Source organism: Pundamilia nyererei, unplaced genomic scaffold, assembly GCF_000239375.1.
Source record: "Pundamilia nyererei isolate P.nyererei 1_Seehausen unplaced genomic scaffold, PunNye1.0 scaffold00015, whole genome shotgun sequence".
Taxonomy (NCBI): Eukaryota; Metazoa; Chordata; class Actinopteri; order Cichliformes; family Cichlidae; genus Pundamilia; species Pundamilia nyererei.
Genome location: NW_005187416.1, coordinates 929,921 through 945,412, shown reverse-complemented (window position 1 = coordinate 945,412; position 15,492 = coordinate 929,921). Strand labels below are relative to the sequence as shown.

Sequence of the window (15,492 nt, the reverse complement as noted above, 5' to 3'; positions counted from 1 at the left end):
GATGTTTAGTGACAACAGACCAGCGAAAATCTGGTCAAGCACTCACACGTTGTTTTGGAAGTCCTTGTTATTTGACCCATTCTGTCAAATTCTGTCAAGCCTGGATTATCAAATACATAGTTATCAAACGAACCAAATGGTAACATTTAAATATGAAAAATAAGTCTAAAAACCTGACATCAGTCATTTTTAAATTATGTTTACTGGTTTTTCCCAAACACAAGGCCATTTACAGAAATAATAGGTACAAAAAGAAGGAAGTTAGGCAAGAAACACTAAAAAACACACAAAAAATTAAAAGGACAAAATGTGAAAACTAATCCCCTAAAACCAATCCCACTCCCACTCACTACCAGACAAGGGCTAAAATGGAATTAATGTCTAAGCCAAAAGAAAAACTAAAAACAACCATAAAATATACAAATATGAGTGAATAAATGTTAAAAAAAAGAAAATACACCAACACAGAGAAGAGGGCCACCAGTGAAGTGTATAAAAACCCAAGAGAGTTTAACAATGCCTCTATAAAAATACACATTTGAGCAGCACAAACAAGTGTGGTTGTCAACTCTCTACAAGGTGATGTGTTATCTATATAATGTCTAAAAGCATTAGACCAGCATTCGTCAAAGACTTACAGTTGCTTTTTCTGAAGTCATATAAGAGATTTCTTTAACTTAACAGCTGTGATATGATCCACAAGAACTTTCATGTCATGATATGAGTGATATAGCAACACCGTGGATTTATGTTCTCCAGTACAAACAACACGTGACAAGCCCAGGAATGTCTGAGACTGAGCACGTGTTTCAGCCTCCACTGAGGATGTAGCGAAACGAGAGCTACTTTAACAACTGCCAACAGAGCAATTTGAAGAAAACGATTACTGATAACGGTGGAAACAGCAAAACTGTTTCTTCGCTTGAGGCAAAAACAACCAGGTTACAAAACAGGCGATACTAGCAGCTGGTCATGTGCAGCACAAACGTACATAAATGGCTCAACCTGGATAATTTGAATCGCTTGCTAGCTGCACTCCATATGACAGGAAACAACTGATGAGTGTACATGGTGGTACAAAAGCTCCACCCAAGAATTTGCCAGGTGGAAAATATTTAATGTTCATGATGTCAAAAACTACTAATACAAAATCTCTGCACATCTGAAGGTGCAACGGGTGCGTGGGAGAAGAAATTCTACAAAAACAATTAAATGTGACTCCTGCTTACAACGTCACATTAAAATCAGGCACCTGATGAAGGTCGACGGGACAGAAAAGCTGTGAAATAAATTTATAAGCGTTAAGTGAGACAGTGTGCGAAAATTGCATTTAATTGGGTTTTTTTGTGGAATTATGTGAGAATATTGTGCAGCCTGCTTAAGAGTTACATGTGTAACTTTTTAAGCAGTTGTGTTACACTTGAAATTTCAAGGCAAATCTACTTTTGTTCTCCCATTTGTCTTATACCTTGTCACTCTGCATCATGCTGTGTCATTAGTATTGCACTATAACGCTGCTGCTCGCACATTACAGCAGTAGAGTCACTGTGTAAATTAGGTAGTCAGTCATCCTGCAATCTGTAATGACCAATAAACCGCTGTTTTTCTATATTGTCTGAAATATCAGTATAGCAAATTTCCTTAAAACATGATGATATTGATGATAATATACAGCATAGACCTACCTGGCAGTGTTCTTTCTTAGATGTCACGTAATGTCACGCATATGCCCTTTACTTATTTTTACTTCTTACTTTCTTTTTTTAAAGGAAAATTTAACAACTACATGAAGACAATTTCTTAAGTTACGTGAAATCCACCGTAAAGTGTTAATTTAACCATACCTAAAACTGTCACTGATTTGGAAGCAGTTATTAAAGAAGGAAAAACAAATCTATCATTTCTGTCATATCGTTCAGCAATTGTAAAACAACAAAAACAATTGTCTTTAAAAGTGTAAAAGTAGACTGACGAGTCTGAAATGCTTTGGCAGTGATTTGAAAGAAAGATCTTATTATCATTTGTAATCTCACCTTACTATGTTTGACTGTCATAATCCAAAAACAAACAGAAATACAACACAAACAACAACAAAATCCTTATATCTGGGCCAACTTTGTCTTGCATAATCCCCAGTGGGAAAACCTTTCCAGCTCAAAGCTCATTTTGCTTCTCTCATATCAATTTATAGTACTGCCTTCCACTCCGATAAAGAAAAAGAACACCAGAGCCTCCCACCCGAACTCGTACCCTACCTCCTAAAAAAAAGAAGTGAACACATACTGACATAGACAGGTGGCCAGTTTTGTGACGTTTCATCATCTGTGATACAATATCATTTTTAGTTGTTGAGTTGTCTTAGAGAATGAATGATATCCCCCATAATACATATTGCAATTAGTGTGATCATTATTAAGATTATCAGTCTTACTGATGTATCATAGCAGTTAAACATTAATAAGCATTGATAAAATTGGTTATCTGTCTATGCGTGAGCTCTGCGACCTGTCCGGAGTGGATCCCGCCTATTTCCCTATGACAGAACTGGGACAGACTCCAGCCTTGGATAAGTGAAAGAAAATAGATGGGTGGATGGACGGACGCCAAATGGTCGTCCTTGGAAATTAATTTCAAAAGGACACTTAAAAACTGTTTTGCAGGTGACTTGATGAATCATACACTTCTAAAAGTATCATGAGAAAATCAATTAGATCAGTGAATCATAGGAGAGCAGCATCGAACAGTAAACAAAACAACTACAGTAACAGTAAACAGTAACTACAATAAAACTTGTGCAACCTAAAAGGATCTACTCTAACCTATTTACAGGGAGCAACTGTTGTTTTCTCTGTAGCTCACCTCAAGCTCTCAGTATTTCCTCACACTTTTCTTAATGACTAACCAAGCTAAATTGGTAGAAACAGCTACTCTGTAAGCTCACGAGCCAAAATTATACCTCTACACAGATAAGAGAAAAAAGGTACAGGACACGCAGCATTTAATACAGCCGATCATCCTCTGTTGGCCATCGGGCATCATTAATGGATTTGCATGGTATAATTTTGAATTTCCCTACCCAAATTAAATAATGATCCCATTTCAAACCAGTGCACTCACCACAACACCCCAGTCTCATTTGAAAAGCTTAACATAGACCCTTGGCATTCATCCAGTTTAACGTGACAGCTTGACAGTTTGAGGATGCACACCCAAGATACCAACGAGAAAAAAAAAAAGTATAGCCTAAAGGTTAGTGCTGCACCTAGTCAATCAATGCAAAGTTTTTCATGCCACAAGGGACTGTTATGCTAATAACCCACAAGAAAAGAAAAACATCTTTAATCATCTCTCGTTTATTTGATGAATTGTGAGTCGGCGCCACCATTAAATTTGATAAAATGCTACATTAACTTATGTCCACATCTGTGTTTTAATCATGCTATTGAGATGGATGAGGTGTTTGTGTGACGACGGCAGCGTCCCACATAGCTTTAGATACACGGCTCTGAATAAGAGGTTATTTTCACCTGGTGTCAGCACTTTTACAAAGCCTGATTGCTTGAGAATAATGGCCACTTTGGCAACTGTCAATTTTCCTCTAAGGAAAATTGTTGATGCCGTGTGATTCGCTGAAGCTGTCATTTCCTGGCCGCCTATTTCAATCAGGGCCACCCTGCTTACTTCATTACAAAGATAGGCAGATAACTCAGCAGCTTGACTCACATAATCTACCTTCCTGAGTTTTATCATTTATTCACAAGTCCAGATTTGTGCTTTAATTGGAAGCAAGAACTTGGTAAACAAGCACTTCAGTCCCATTTGCAGATGTTTGCCAGTTATCTGCTTATATCCTTAAAATAATTTTCTTGTGAATCCCCGACCTTGATATTGCGAATTAATTTATTTGAATGAATTTTACTTATTCCTAAGATCATCTCACTACCTCAGCAGATTGTTTTACTTTACTTTGAGACTAGGGAGCTTTTTATATTCAAAAGTGAAAGCAAGAAACTTCCCTCGAAAGAGCAGCGACAAAGCTCCAAGAATGAGTATTACATTTCTTCGGAACTTAAGGACTTCAAATTAAAAAGTCTTCACATTCTTTTGGCACATAAGTATCATGCCGAAGACATATGCATTAATTCAAGGGTCAGTTCTGCTGTTAATACTTTGGGACTGGCCCAAGTACCAATAAGCCTTAGCTGAAGAATGCTGTGCATTAGAGGCTTAGCGCTTTCTTTCTCAAACTCTCATCAGGGCCATTTTCAGGCTAGCTTCATACTGAGTGCCAAATGGCAGAAAGCAAAAGGATGGTGAAGAGACTGGAACATGCAGCCAGCCAGAGCCACATATTTTTATTCTGGGGAGTTGCTGGACCAAACCTGAGCTGAATAATCATTAAATATTAGACTACAATTCACCAAGCTGACATAAAGATGACTCCAAAGGGACATCCTCTTGGACTTTTGCTGTATCTGAACATACTACAGGGCAACTGTTTGTTTTAGACATACAAACTTTATCAGTAGAAAGGTACCAGCTGAAGCCTGGTATCCATGGAGCTGCAAAATCAATAACACACCAACAGAGATGCATCACTGGCCCCACACCATTCAACATTTAAGAGAAGTCTCCAAGAGATAGTAAGAGACAATAGTAGTGATCCACGGTTGATCGTTGATTAGAACTCCTCATATGATAGGAGATTAAATCATTCACTAGAGCCTGTGTAGAGGTGTCTAATTGACTTTTATGGGGCATGTCTCTCCAGACAGATCAACCTTGAAATTACAGATCGGAAAATGAGGCCTTGGACAAAATGCCCACTTGGACTGAAAAGCTATGCAAATGAGGCCGATCAGTTTTGCAATCCTCAGCTCTGAATTGTGCTTTTGCTGCTGAAACAACTGTTTATAATGTTGTTAGAAGAATTTAAGTTGTACTATGATTTATTCACTTATGCATTAAGGTTTTATTACTTAGCATGCTTCAGAATGTTCATATATTTCACAGGGACATTAGAAGTCACTCTTAAAGTTTAAACTGCAGATGTCTATTATTAAAAGATACCTCCGTTATGAAGCTTTCGAATGTATTACAATGCTCATATATTTGTGTATCACATGCCATTACATCCTGTCACGTACACACACACACACACACAGAACACACACACATGCTGATAAATATGCTTGAAAAACAGGAAATGCAACTGTCCCTTTGTATAAATAGCAAGGCCTCGGGTGTGGATCTCCTTCGAGCTTCCACCCGTGCACGTCTTCATTGTTGAACCTTGAACAACAGTCTGAGTGTTTTTATTCAACCTGTAGAATGTCTTGTTTAATTTAAATAAACCATTGACAAATGTCTATTTGTACTTATTCTTTATTTACCTTTCTTTTATCTGGTCTTTCTTTCAGTACAATCATTCTAATCATAGCTAGCCAGAAAGCTTTGTTCGTTTTAGGGGAACGGGGTCATTTTTTTTGGTTTGTTTTTTAAAGCAATAGCTTCACGTTTGCCCCCAAAGATGTGCTTCTTTTAAGGTAGGTTTTCTGTAGTCCCATATTTCATAACTATAGTGGCTACATGACAGCTAGAGATGAACACAGATGAGAATCAAGAGAGACCAACTTTCATTCTGATGGTATGAAGATAAAGCCTCTCTCTAGAAGTGGATTTATGCAACAGATGCTGGATTAAGAAGCTGGTGACAATATACAGTCCAACACAGTGTCAGTCCTGTGAGTCAGTGCTCAACCAAAAGGAACGTTTCTGTCACGCCACTAAATCTCACATCTGCTCCCAATAATCACGTTTATCCTCACTAATCAGTATTGCCACTACTACGAACTCACAGGGCCGAAACACGCAAATGCCCTCCAATACTGAGATCACCTTGAATATCTCAAAACCAAAACGCTACATAAATTCATGTAATTTTTCTGTGTCTACCATATTCTGTAGCTGACAAATTCCCCGCAGAAGTATTATAAACTTGTCACACCAAGAAAAAGGGACTTTTCTAACACTCCTGCAGGTCTGTGACACGCTCTAAATGGCCTTCACTCCAAGTCAACCGCATTAAGATTCTTAGAGGCGACATGACTGTGTGATTCTTTGTATTTGTCAGAATTTCTACCCATCCTTTCAAAACATTCTCTGCACAGTTCCTCTGGTAACTACTTTACTACAACACAATGGTTATTCATCAAGTTGGTAACACTGGATAGCTGATAAAATAGTAATATAAATGAAAAAGTCATTGGAAAGTAACAATTGTAACCTAAGGCCATCAGCTTCCCCATTGATAACAAGATTTTTCTTTTTTCCCTGGTACCAGATAACTCAAATGAATACACAGAAAATTCAGTTTCATTTAAGGATGACGACTAAAAAGAGGCAGAAATATGTAGTGGACTGTATGGACATTACTCATAGAGGTGGGAGGTTATTTTTTTAGAATCTTGTGTATATTAAAGTAGTGCAAAGAGGTAAGCTCTATAGCATACTTTGAATGTCAGACTCTTACCTGAGAATATTAAGAAATATACTGAAACTTGAACGTCTAAAATCCTGATTTCATTCCTTTAAAACCTTCCTTTGGCAGCTTGAATTAAAAGTTCAACTCTTGCTGAAACCAATTACCTCTTTGGGACACCTACGAGACAATTATGATTGGGGCGTTTTAGTTAGGATAATTAGTTGATCAGAGGCCTAATCGGTTATGCTGGGGTAACACTTTTCATAAATAAAGATGAGTAAACATGCACATATGCTAATACATATGTTAACTAAGAGGAGCAATTGCTAATTTCCCCTGTCAGCCTGTTTGGCTCTGTCAGTTCACAGCTGTAAATATGAACTGAAAGTTACAACCTTGTAAATAAAGGCTGGACCAAAAAGATAAGTGGAAGTAGACAAAGAGAAAAGGTTAGGACCTTTTTTTTTTTTTGGAGATGTGAATGGATTGCATACTTTTGATGATCGGTAGAGTGTAATGTATACAGATACACAGAGAGATAAGCAGCTGAGGAAGACCACAGAAAATAAGGACAGTAGGTAAACAGCAGTATAGGGATATTGTACAATGGATTGAAAAATACTGGCCGAAACTCCGGTTCGAGGCAGTAAATGCATACACGTGGGACAATATCCAAAGGACATTGTTGCAGACGTCTGGTGGTTTGTTCAGATGCAACTCTGCAAACCGAAATTGTGCTGCCACGCTCTTTTTAGTGAGACGAGGCTTTCTCCCAGCAGCCATTCAAAAACACAAACTATACTTGTGTTTTGCAAACTTAGGCCTACAAATGCAGATCTTGGGTTTTTTACAGTTTGTCTGAGCTTGGGGAGAATTTTTTGGGACTTTCACTGTTGGCAAAATTGGCAACTGTCTTGAATATTTTCTACTTGTAAATAATTTTTTCTCACTGTCTGATGATTGACTTTAAATTGTTTGGAAATAGCTTTGTAACCCTTATTGCAGTTTGCTGTCCTGCAAAATGCTCAAACATCTGCTTTTTAAGTGACGCCGATGTTTACTGATGACTAATTAATCAACGGCATTTGATTAGTAGCACCTGCTTGCTATTTACCCTCTTAATTCATATGAAAGCAGTAGTTTGTTTGTTTTTCTTACACACTGCTTCTACATTTTGGCTCAGTTTTTTTGTTAAGTAAATAACGAATAATGAATAACGGACGATTTTTGTTAAATGTTTTGATTTTTGTGTGCTTTCTCTTTATCATGACTGAAGCTTTAAAAGCATCTAAAAAACACAACGTCTGTTTTCTTCTGCTTAGGCTTTCTTTTTCTGTTGAGCATTTCAAACTGAGGGAATAGCTCTGAGAAGATACGCGTAAATTGTACTGCTGAGTGGCTTCTTCTTTCCGCTATTAACCGTGCAGCAGAAAAGAACTGGCAGCAGTTATGCAGGATCCTTGTCCCTTCACCGCAGTGCCTGCCAGGTTGTTCTTTAAACTAAGTCGTCCTCTTTGTCTTGCTTTTTTTTCACTTGCAATTTAATGCGCAAGATTACTGATATTACAGGCATGAGAAAACAATTTTGTTTGGAACAAAAGACAAGACCATTGATGCACAACAGCGAGAGAAGATAACAGACGGCTGAAAGTAAAATTTCATTTTCAGATTAGAGACAAGCTGTGCAAAGGCCTCTATAAAAAGCTGTCTCGCCAGATGCCTTTTTGGGCAAATCCTTGATTTGATTAGCTTTTAAATGCTGTTTAAAAAGCCTCTACTGCACAGAACACAATTAGGTTTTTCAAATGGTGAACTAGTGATCCCCTCTACAGCTTGATATCCGCAGGCTTATCTCCTAGTTTATTACATTATAGTGAGAAAATATTACTGTAATTATACTGTAAATAGAAGCCATAATTGGAAAGGGGGCCACCCAGTGATGTGCGATCTGAATTAGACCTGCAAAACTGTAGGTGGCTGGTGAAGGTGAGCATCTTTTCTGCATCAGCAGAAGAAAATGAAGGCGCCACTACAGCGACAGTGCAAGAGAGCCATTAAAGAGAATGCACAACTAGATCCTCAAATGAATGAATGCACTAAGTAGTTCTCAAGACAGACAACATTAAAGAGTAAAGTGTGGCTTCCAACTAAAGCTAACATCATTAAGTTCACAACAAGAAGATCTGAAGCTACGGGGCACACTCATGAGAGAAGAGGGTTTTCAAACGCATTAAAAACTGCCAGAGTTGATATTTCTGAATATCCCCCAAAAACATATTCAAATGTCCTGTGAGTTACATAGACTGGAACACACTTTTCAACCCATAAGTGAGACAGCCTGAAGTTATGTTAGTCTCTGTTCACTAATGGTCCCAGAGAGCTCCTACGCCCAGACAATGAAATAGATTATTTGTAATATTCTTCCAAAATGAATGCAGAAGGTGAGAGAGACCCTATTTCCCCTATATTGGCATCTCTTCTTGGGTTCCCTGTTAAATCTAGAATTGAATTTAAAATCCTTCTCATAAACAAAGTCTTGAATAATCAGACCCTGTCTGAGTTTTTTGGATCCAAAAGTACTCGATTACAGTTCTTGCTGCCAAGGGTGGCACAGCCAGTTATTGGGTCTATGGAGCAATTACTTTTTATACTATTGAGGACTTTTGGCCCATTCTTTGGTCATTCTTCTGTTTTATGTGGATTTTAGGAGAGTTTTCGAGCATGAAAGGTCTGTAATTTAATATCAAAGCTTCTCAACTGGATTTAAGTCTGGACTAGGCCACTACAAAACCTTCATTTTGGGTTTTTTTTTTTTGGTTTTTCAGAGAACAGAGTTTATGGTTCCATCAGTTTAAGCAAAGCAGCCCCAGTCCATCATACTACCTCCACCGTGTCAGATGTAACAGGACACAAAACGTCTGTTGCATCAGCATATAGAATAATCCCTGTGTGTGTGGGCAACAAGGAGGCAATTACATTTTAGCCTTTTCCCATAATAAACAAAATAAAATAACTTCTTGTTATCTATTATTAAAATATGTTTGATATTTTGTTTGATATTCTGAAACTTGTGAGAAATATACAAAAAAAGGAAATCAGTAAGCAGACAAATGCTTTTTTCACAGGACTGCAGATAACCAAAAGTCCTTAATGCCAACAACAAGCCAGCATTTTAACAAGAACTATAAAAAGTACCTTTGCAAACTGCTAGGTGCATTTAATTTCCCCAGGAGGTGAGCCCTTTTTATTTAAAAAAAACTGTTTTCAACTAGTTGTTCAGAAAAACACCATATTTTTAGCTTGCATGACTCATCCTTAGTAAAATACTCACTTGCTCCTATATTCGAAAGTGTTTAGTGTATTTATTCCCATGACTGTAAAATAGCTTCTTTTTTTTTTAAATGACTGTGTTTTGCTTCAAAATGTACAAAGACATAATGGGGCCTATTTTTGCATTTGTTGCAGAGTTTAAACAAGGTTTCTGCTGGACTATGACAAAACTCACACCGAGAGATTCTGCTCTTTTGATGTTTCAGCATATAGAGACCCCAAACTGATGGTGTGTTTACTTTGCAACTACACAAGACATCATTTCTGCAGACTTCTGACACTCTGTTCACAACTATTACAAAGACTGTCTTTTTTTCCCTCAGAGAATGAGAAACCTGGAAGTGGGTTCTTTTTGATGGTTTGTCTGCAGACAGATAAACTAAATTGGGCAGAATCAGAGAAGTTTCACTATCCTTCACTACATCTGCAAATTAATGCTGCTCTTGTCATCTGTTTCTACCACGGTACCTTGAAAACAGATTAACTTTCACCACAGATTGTTACAGTAGACCTAAATCAGAAAAAAAGCTTGAATATTTCCCTTTACCTGTTCATCGACATGTTGAAATCCTGACAGTTTCTGTTATTTTTCACATGGCAAACCACCTCTTGCTAACAGAAGGAAGACAATCTAATATATTCCCCAACAGGGATAACAAAGTTAGCTGTAAGTGCTTGTCTTCAGTCATGTCACCTTCCTCCCCACTGCCCCTTCCCTAACAGCCATAACCAATGTTTAACTGTACTTAACAAAAAACACATGCAAATACATTCACCAGCGGGCAAACATCCCCTGTTAGCACTTGCGCTCACTGTTTTGTTTGTTTCAGCTGAAAAGGTTAAAGCTTGACATAATGTGTGGGGGTAAAACATGCTCCAGTTAAGGCTATCTTAATCTGCCTTTTCTTCTGAGAGGCTTAACGAATGTAGGAAGACCAGGGGGTGCCAGAGCTAGCCAGCCTGCTGGCTCCATCACATGTAATGATTCTTAACCCTTGTCAGAATTAAGGGTGCAAGACACTGTCAGTCCCCCGGTAAGAGGTGAAGGCCTGGGTAATGAGAAAGTCGGATGGTGGGAAAACAGCTCCTTATTCAAGCTGGCTCCTTCAGACCTACCTAGCGAGTAAAGCAGAAAATGAATCGGATTCCCAGACACTGTATTGCTTCATAAAATGTATTGGCATGAAAAGCCCACACAGAACTCAAGAGGAGTGCAGTGCTTCTCCGAGTCTGAAGACAGGCACTTTCATTGTGGTTGTTAATGCTGTTAAGAAGCCTTAATTAGGTCTCCTATTTGTCCTGTCTCAGAGGAAGTTTTTTAGACTTTGGGAAAATCAGGGGAGGGGGAGGGCTGTGAGGGATAATCGGGCTGTGGTAACACTAACAGCAGATTTTTTAAGCCATGTGAAAGTACACCCGCTGTCTCAGCATTTGAACAGATTAAATTAACAGTTAAATAGAAAACTGTACACATGATCAAGTAATTATGTTTTTTAAAAGTCCATAACAAAAAGCATTGCATGACAGTATTTTACTATGATAGTTAAATGATATAAATATGATATACTAGACTAGTATACTAGCAAACTTACAGGCAGCCGCCAGCGGTACCCCTCAGCCTCCAAGTATCCATTTCAAAATCCTTCCTTCTTCTGTTATCACATTCACAAGATTTTCAGAAAACTTGACCTTTGACCTCTGACCTTGAGGTCAAGGTCACTAAGAGACTATTTTTCAGTAGATACAGTTATAGCACCAATTTGAAAGTTCTGCTCTGTTCATGCGTTATTGTGTTCACAAGGTGGTTACAAGGCGTCCACATTAATTAAATCATTATATTAAATTCTGGTCATATCTTTACTGCATGTCTTTTCCATTCTAAGGGAGATACACTAGTGACAACCCTTCCCACAAAATAACGAAAAGAGAGACTAAAGCAGCAGTTAAATGTTAATATTACCTGTAATATATGTACTCACCCTTTGCATAAATAGTTGCTATGTGGTCTGTTGTTTATTTTTACACATAAGCATTTATATCAAATTGGAAAAACAATTGACTACTGATAATCCAAAACATGAAGTAAAATGAGAATTGATTTTAATCTTTTTTAACTTTAGTGAACAAGGTTTTTTTCAATATCAGAAATATTGATTTGTCAGTAAATAAAAATGGAAAAACATTGATATGTATAGGTCCCTTGTTCTGATCTCCACAGTGCCCATAAGATGACACATTTATAATATGATCAGAATAAAACAACAGCTGATGCTTCCACATAACACTATAATTAAACCCTTATCTCAGGATAACAGGCTTTAGAAGTTACAAGTAAGGACCTTGATGAGATAATTAGGGGATTACAAGATAACAACTTGATATCTCCAAATAACACGATTAAGCATTGATACAAGATGGCATTGCTTTAATAACCTTCAACCATAATCTATATGTGCTTTTGATGTGAAACTATGGAGCTGGATCTATGTGACCTTATTTGAAAATGAGCTGTTTTGACAGTGGTGTAAGGCGGGAAAAAGCACAGTTGTTGGAGCCCTATTGCTTTAAAGACAAATGGGTAAATTACAAAACGGGGAAATTCTGGGTATCAGCGAGGAAAACCGTTTATTACCCTTGGACCATTGCTGGACACAAGCATTAAAGGGACTCCGTTGGTAGTCTCCAGCAATTTCACTATACCTCTGTCAATGGTGGGATTGTGAAGCAAGGCTCTGTGTCCCTGTGGACAGCTGGAAGCAGACTTTCAACTTAAGTTTCCTTGGTAACAAAGCTGTTGAGCCTTGAGCTCTTACAGTACATTCCCATTTGCACTTTGTAAAGGTGAGGGTACAGGATTTGGCTTGACAGTGGGGAGTCATGTGGGGCCCCGGCAAGAAGAAGCAATTTTGACAGATCAGCGGTCGAGCTGTGAATGGAAGGTTTGTGTCCCTGAGATGCACTGCTCCCAAACTCTAACCATACAGCACTGTGCAACATTTTTAAGCACCTTATCCATCAAGTGGTACAATCAGGAAGGCACCATGGGTTCAACAATCTTTCTGGGGCATGACAACAACCACAAAATTACAGCGTACTAGGAAACTCTAATATCCAAACTACCTCAAACAAATGGATGAAAATGTATGAACTAAGGTAGTGTTGTGCAATGTGTAAAATGACCCAGTCAGACACAGTTAGTCAAACAATGGCCAATATAACCACAGAGGTGTGCATCTGAAATTACTTTTATTTTTAACTGGAGAAAACTGGCAATTTGAGGGACCTACTGGAACTAATCTGATAAAGGAAGGCTTGCAACTATGCAATAACAGGTGAGGAAACCGGGCTATGTAATTATCAGCATGCACAATCTGTAATGGGGGTGGTGCTAGTAAAGAGCCAACTTATTATCTCAAAAAGTCATAAAAGAAGGGGAGAGAGAAAACTGGCCTTACGACACAAGACCATGACAACTCCACAAGATTCGAATCTCTGTCTGAGTTTTGTTTGTCTGTTATTTGAAGATTTCAAGGACAAAACAACAAATTGGACTCTGTTTTTATCCAGTTCTCTAGTGCTCCTATTTTGCAGTGAAATAAAAGGTCTATGTTCTTTCCACATGTGACCAAATTTATCTACGATATAGAACAGCAATGGAGGAGACTCAAGATTTCTAATATGTGAGGCTCCTTTGATAAAAGAAGACACCTGCCAGCTAATTTGCCACCATCACTTTATGGTAATGTAACAATTCGAGAAGCTCACTACCAGCAGAACCAGTCCAGCCATCCCGCCCATGTCATATGACCTCCATAGTGCAACCTATAATGGTCCCACAGAGCCCTTCGCAGATGTGCTTTTATACAGCCATCTATAGCTTTTTAATGAGCAGCTTGAGATGTAGCAGGAGAGGTGAGGTTAGGTCTCCAATTCAACATCTTCAGCATATTGGCTGGATTTAGAATTTCCCAAACTGATCAGAGTGCACTTTACTTAGGTCCTTAATGCTCCCCAGACCACCACCACATCTCCTGATCAAACTGAATTATGCAGGGAAGATAAAAAGACACAATAAACATGTTAATGCAACCTGAAATTGCAGGTAAATATGACAGCGAAACAGAAAAACGGCAGCCTAAAGCTTCAGGGCTGCTTTTTGTGTTTCTGTTTGATCTCCAGTCACTTTGTCCACAATCCAAAAAAGACTGTTATTAGCATATCACTCACCACAGTGCACTTGGCTGTGTCCACACTAAAGCCTCAGCTTTAAGGGGAATTGTGCAAGGTCTTTACTGCCCCTTAGCGAACATGACCATAATGTATCTGCGTGTGGTTGATAAGTTGTTGATAGAGATCTGCACTGGGAATTTGTTAGGGAAGATATGGTCTGTTGTTGATGTACATTATGTGTGAGCTTATAGTTTATTAAAACACCCACACTGATGTTTTTTTGTTTCGTTTTATCCTATAAATTTCCTGATTAAAAAATCTAAACGCAGCCTTTTAAAATATGGAAAACAAGTGGCCCTTTAAGGGATCGTGCACCTTCTTTGATCCGTCAATGATCCAAAGCCAACGTAAACAAGAACTAACATGCCCTTGCTCCAGAGGTTCACGGTCCCATGAGAGTACTAATGTTGTCTTTACTAATCAAAGTGTTCACGAATAAGCCAGGAGAGAAACACAGTGAAAACGGAGCCAGCAGAGTTGTTCCCCTGGGCTGCACTATGCAAGCCAAGCGTAGAGGAAATCACAACATTCAGACAAATACCTGGAATTAAATAGTGAGTTTGACTGAGGGGGTTTTAGAGTAAAGATGTTGTGTTTCTGTTTTAATTCATTAAGAGTTTGAAGCTTTTTTTGGTCTGGCAACCTAACCTGAAGGAATAACCTATTAATAGAGAAAGCTGATGCAATGACAGGATATGAAGCCTGACAACACCGAACTTGGCAATGGTGTTAGGGTAACTGATTTCCTTGCCAGGAATTTGAAATTGAAACACACACACACACACACACACACACACACACACACACACACACACACACACACACACACACACACACACAAACACAAACACACACACACACACAAATGAATTTTTTAATTTCAGTGGTTGTGCTTGTAGATTAAACAAAAAATAAGCAAAGAACATCTACATTTCTTAAGCCATGTCTTGTTTCCTTATATTTTATTAGAAACATGGGGAATGGGTGCAGTGGGTTTTATCGAAACATGAGGCAGAAACACGAGTCTGTTCAATTCTAACGAGCATGAATGTCCATCTTTAAGATCTTCAGGAGTAGATCTTCAGCTCTTCTTTGGATGTTGGCTGCTTTTTTGTTCCCTTCTCTGTCCCTATCAGTTATCGACTGGCTCTGGGGACTCCAGGCCATGACTGATAATGTTCCATTGTGTGTTTTAGTCTATAGCTGAATTGCATTGCCTGTGTTTGGGATCATTGCCCTGCTGAAAAATTAAATTGTTGCTAATCAGAAACACTCAGATGGTACCGCATGGTGGAACAAAATCTGAAAATATTTTTCTGCATCCATAATTTCATCAATTTTGGAGATGCAGGTTTTACAGGGAGTGCAGAATTATTAGGCAAGTTGTATTTTTGAGGAATAATTTTATTATTGAACAACAACCATGTTCTCAATGAACCCAAAAGACT

General features: G+C 38.3%; 1 protein-coding gene across 5 annotated transcripts in view; it reads right to left on the bottom strand.

Annotated features, from left to right (window-relative positions):
- cadm1a (cell adhesion molecule 1a) overlaps positions 1-15,492 on the bottom strand; it is a 456,892-nt gene that overhangs the window by 273,769 nt on the left and 167,631 nt on the right. The gene's annotated exons all lie outside the window — the stretch shown is intronic.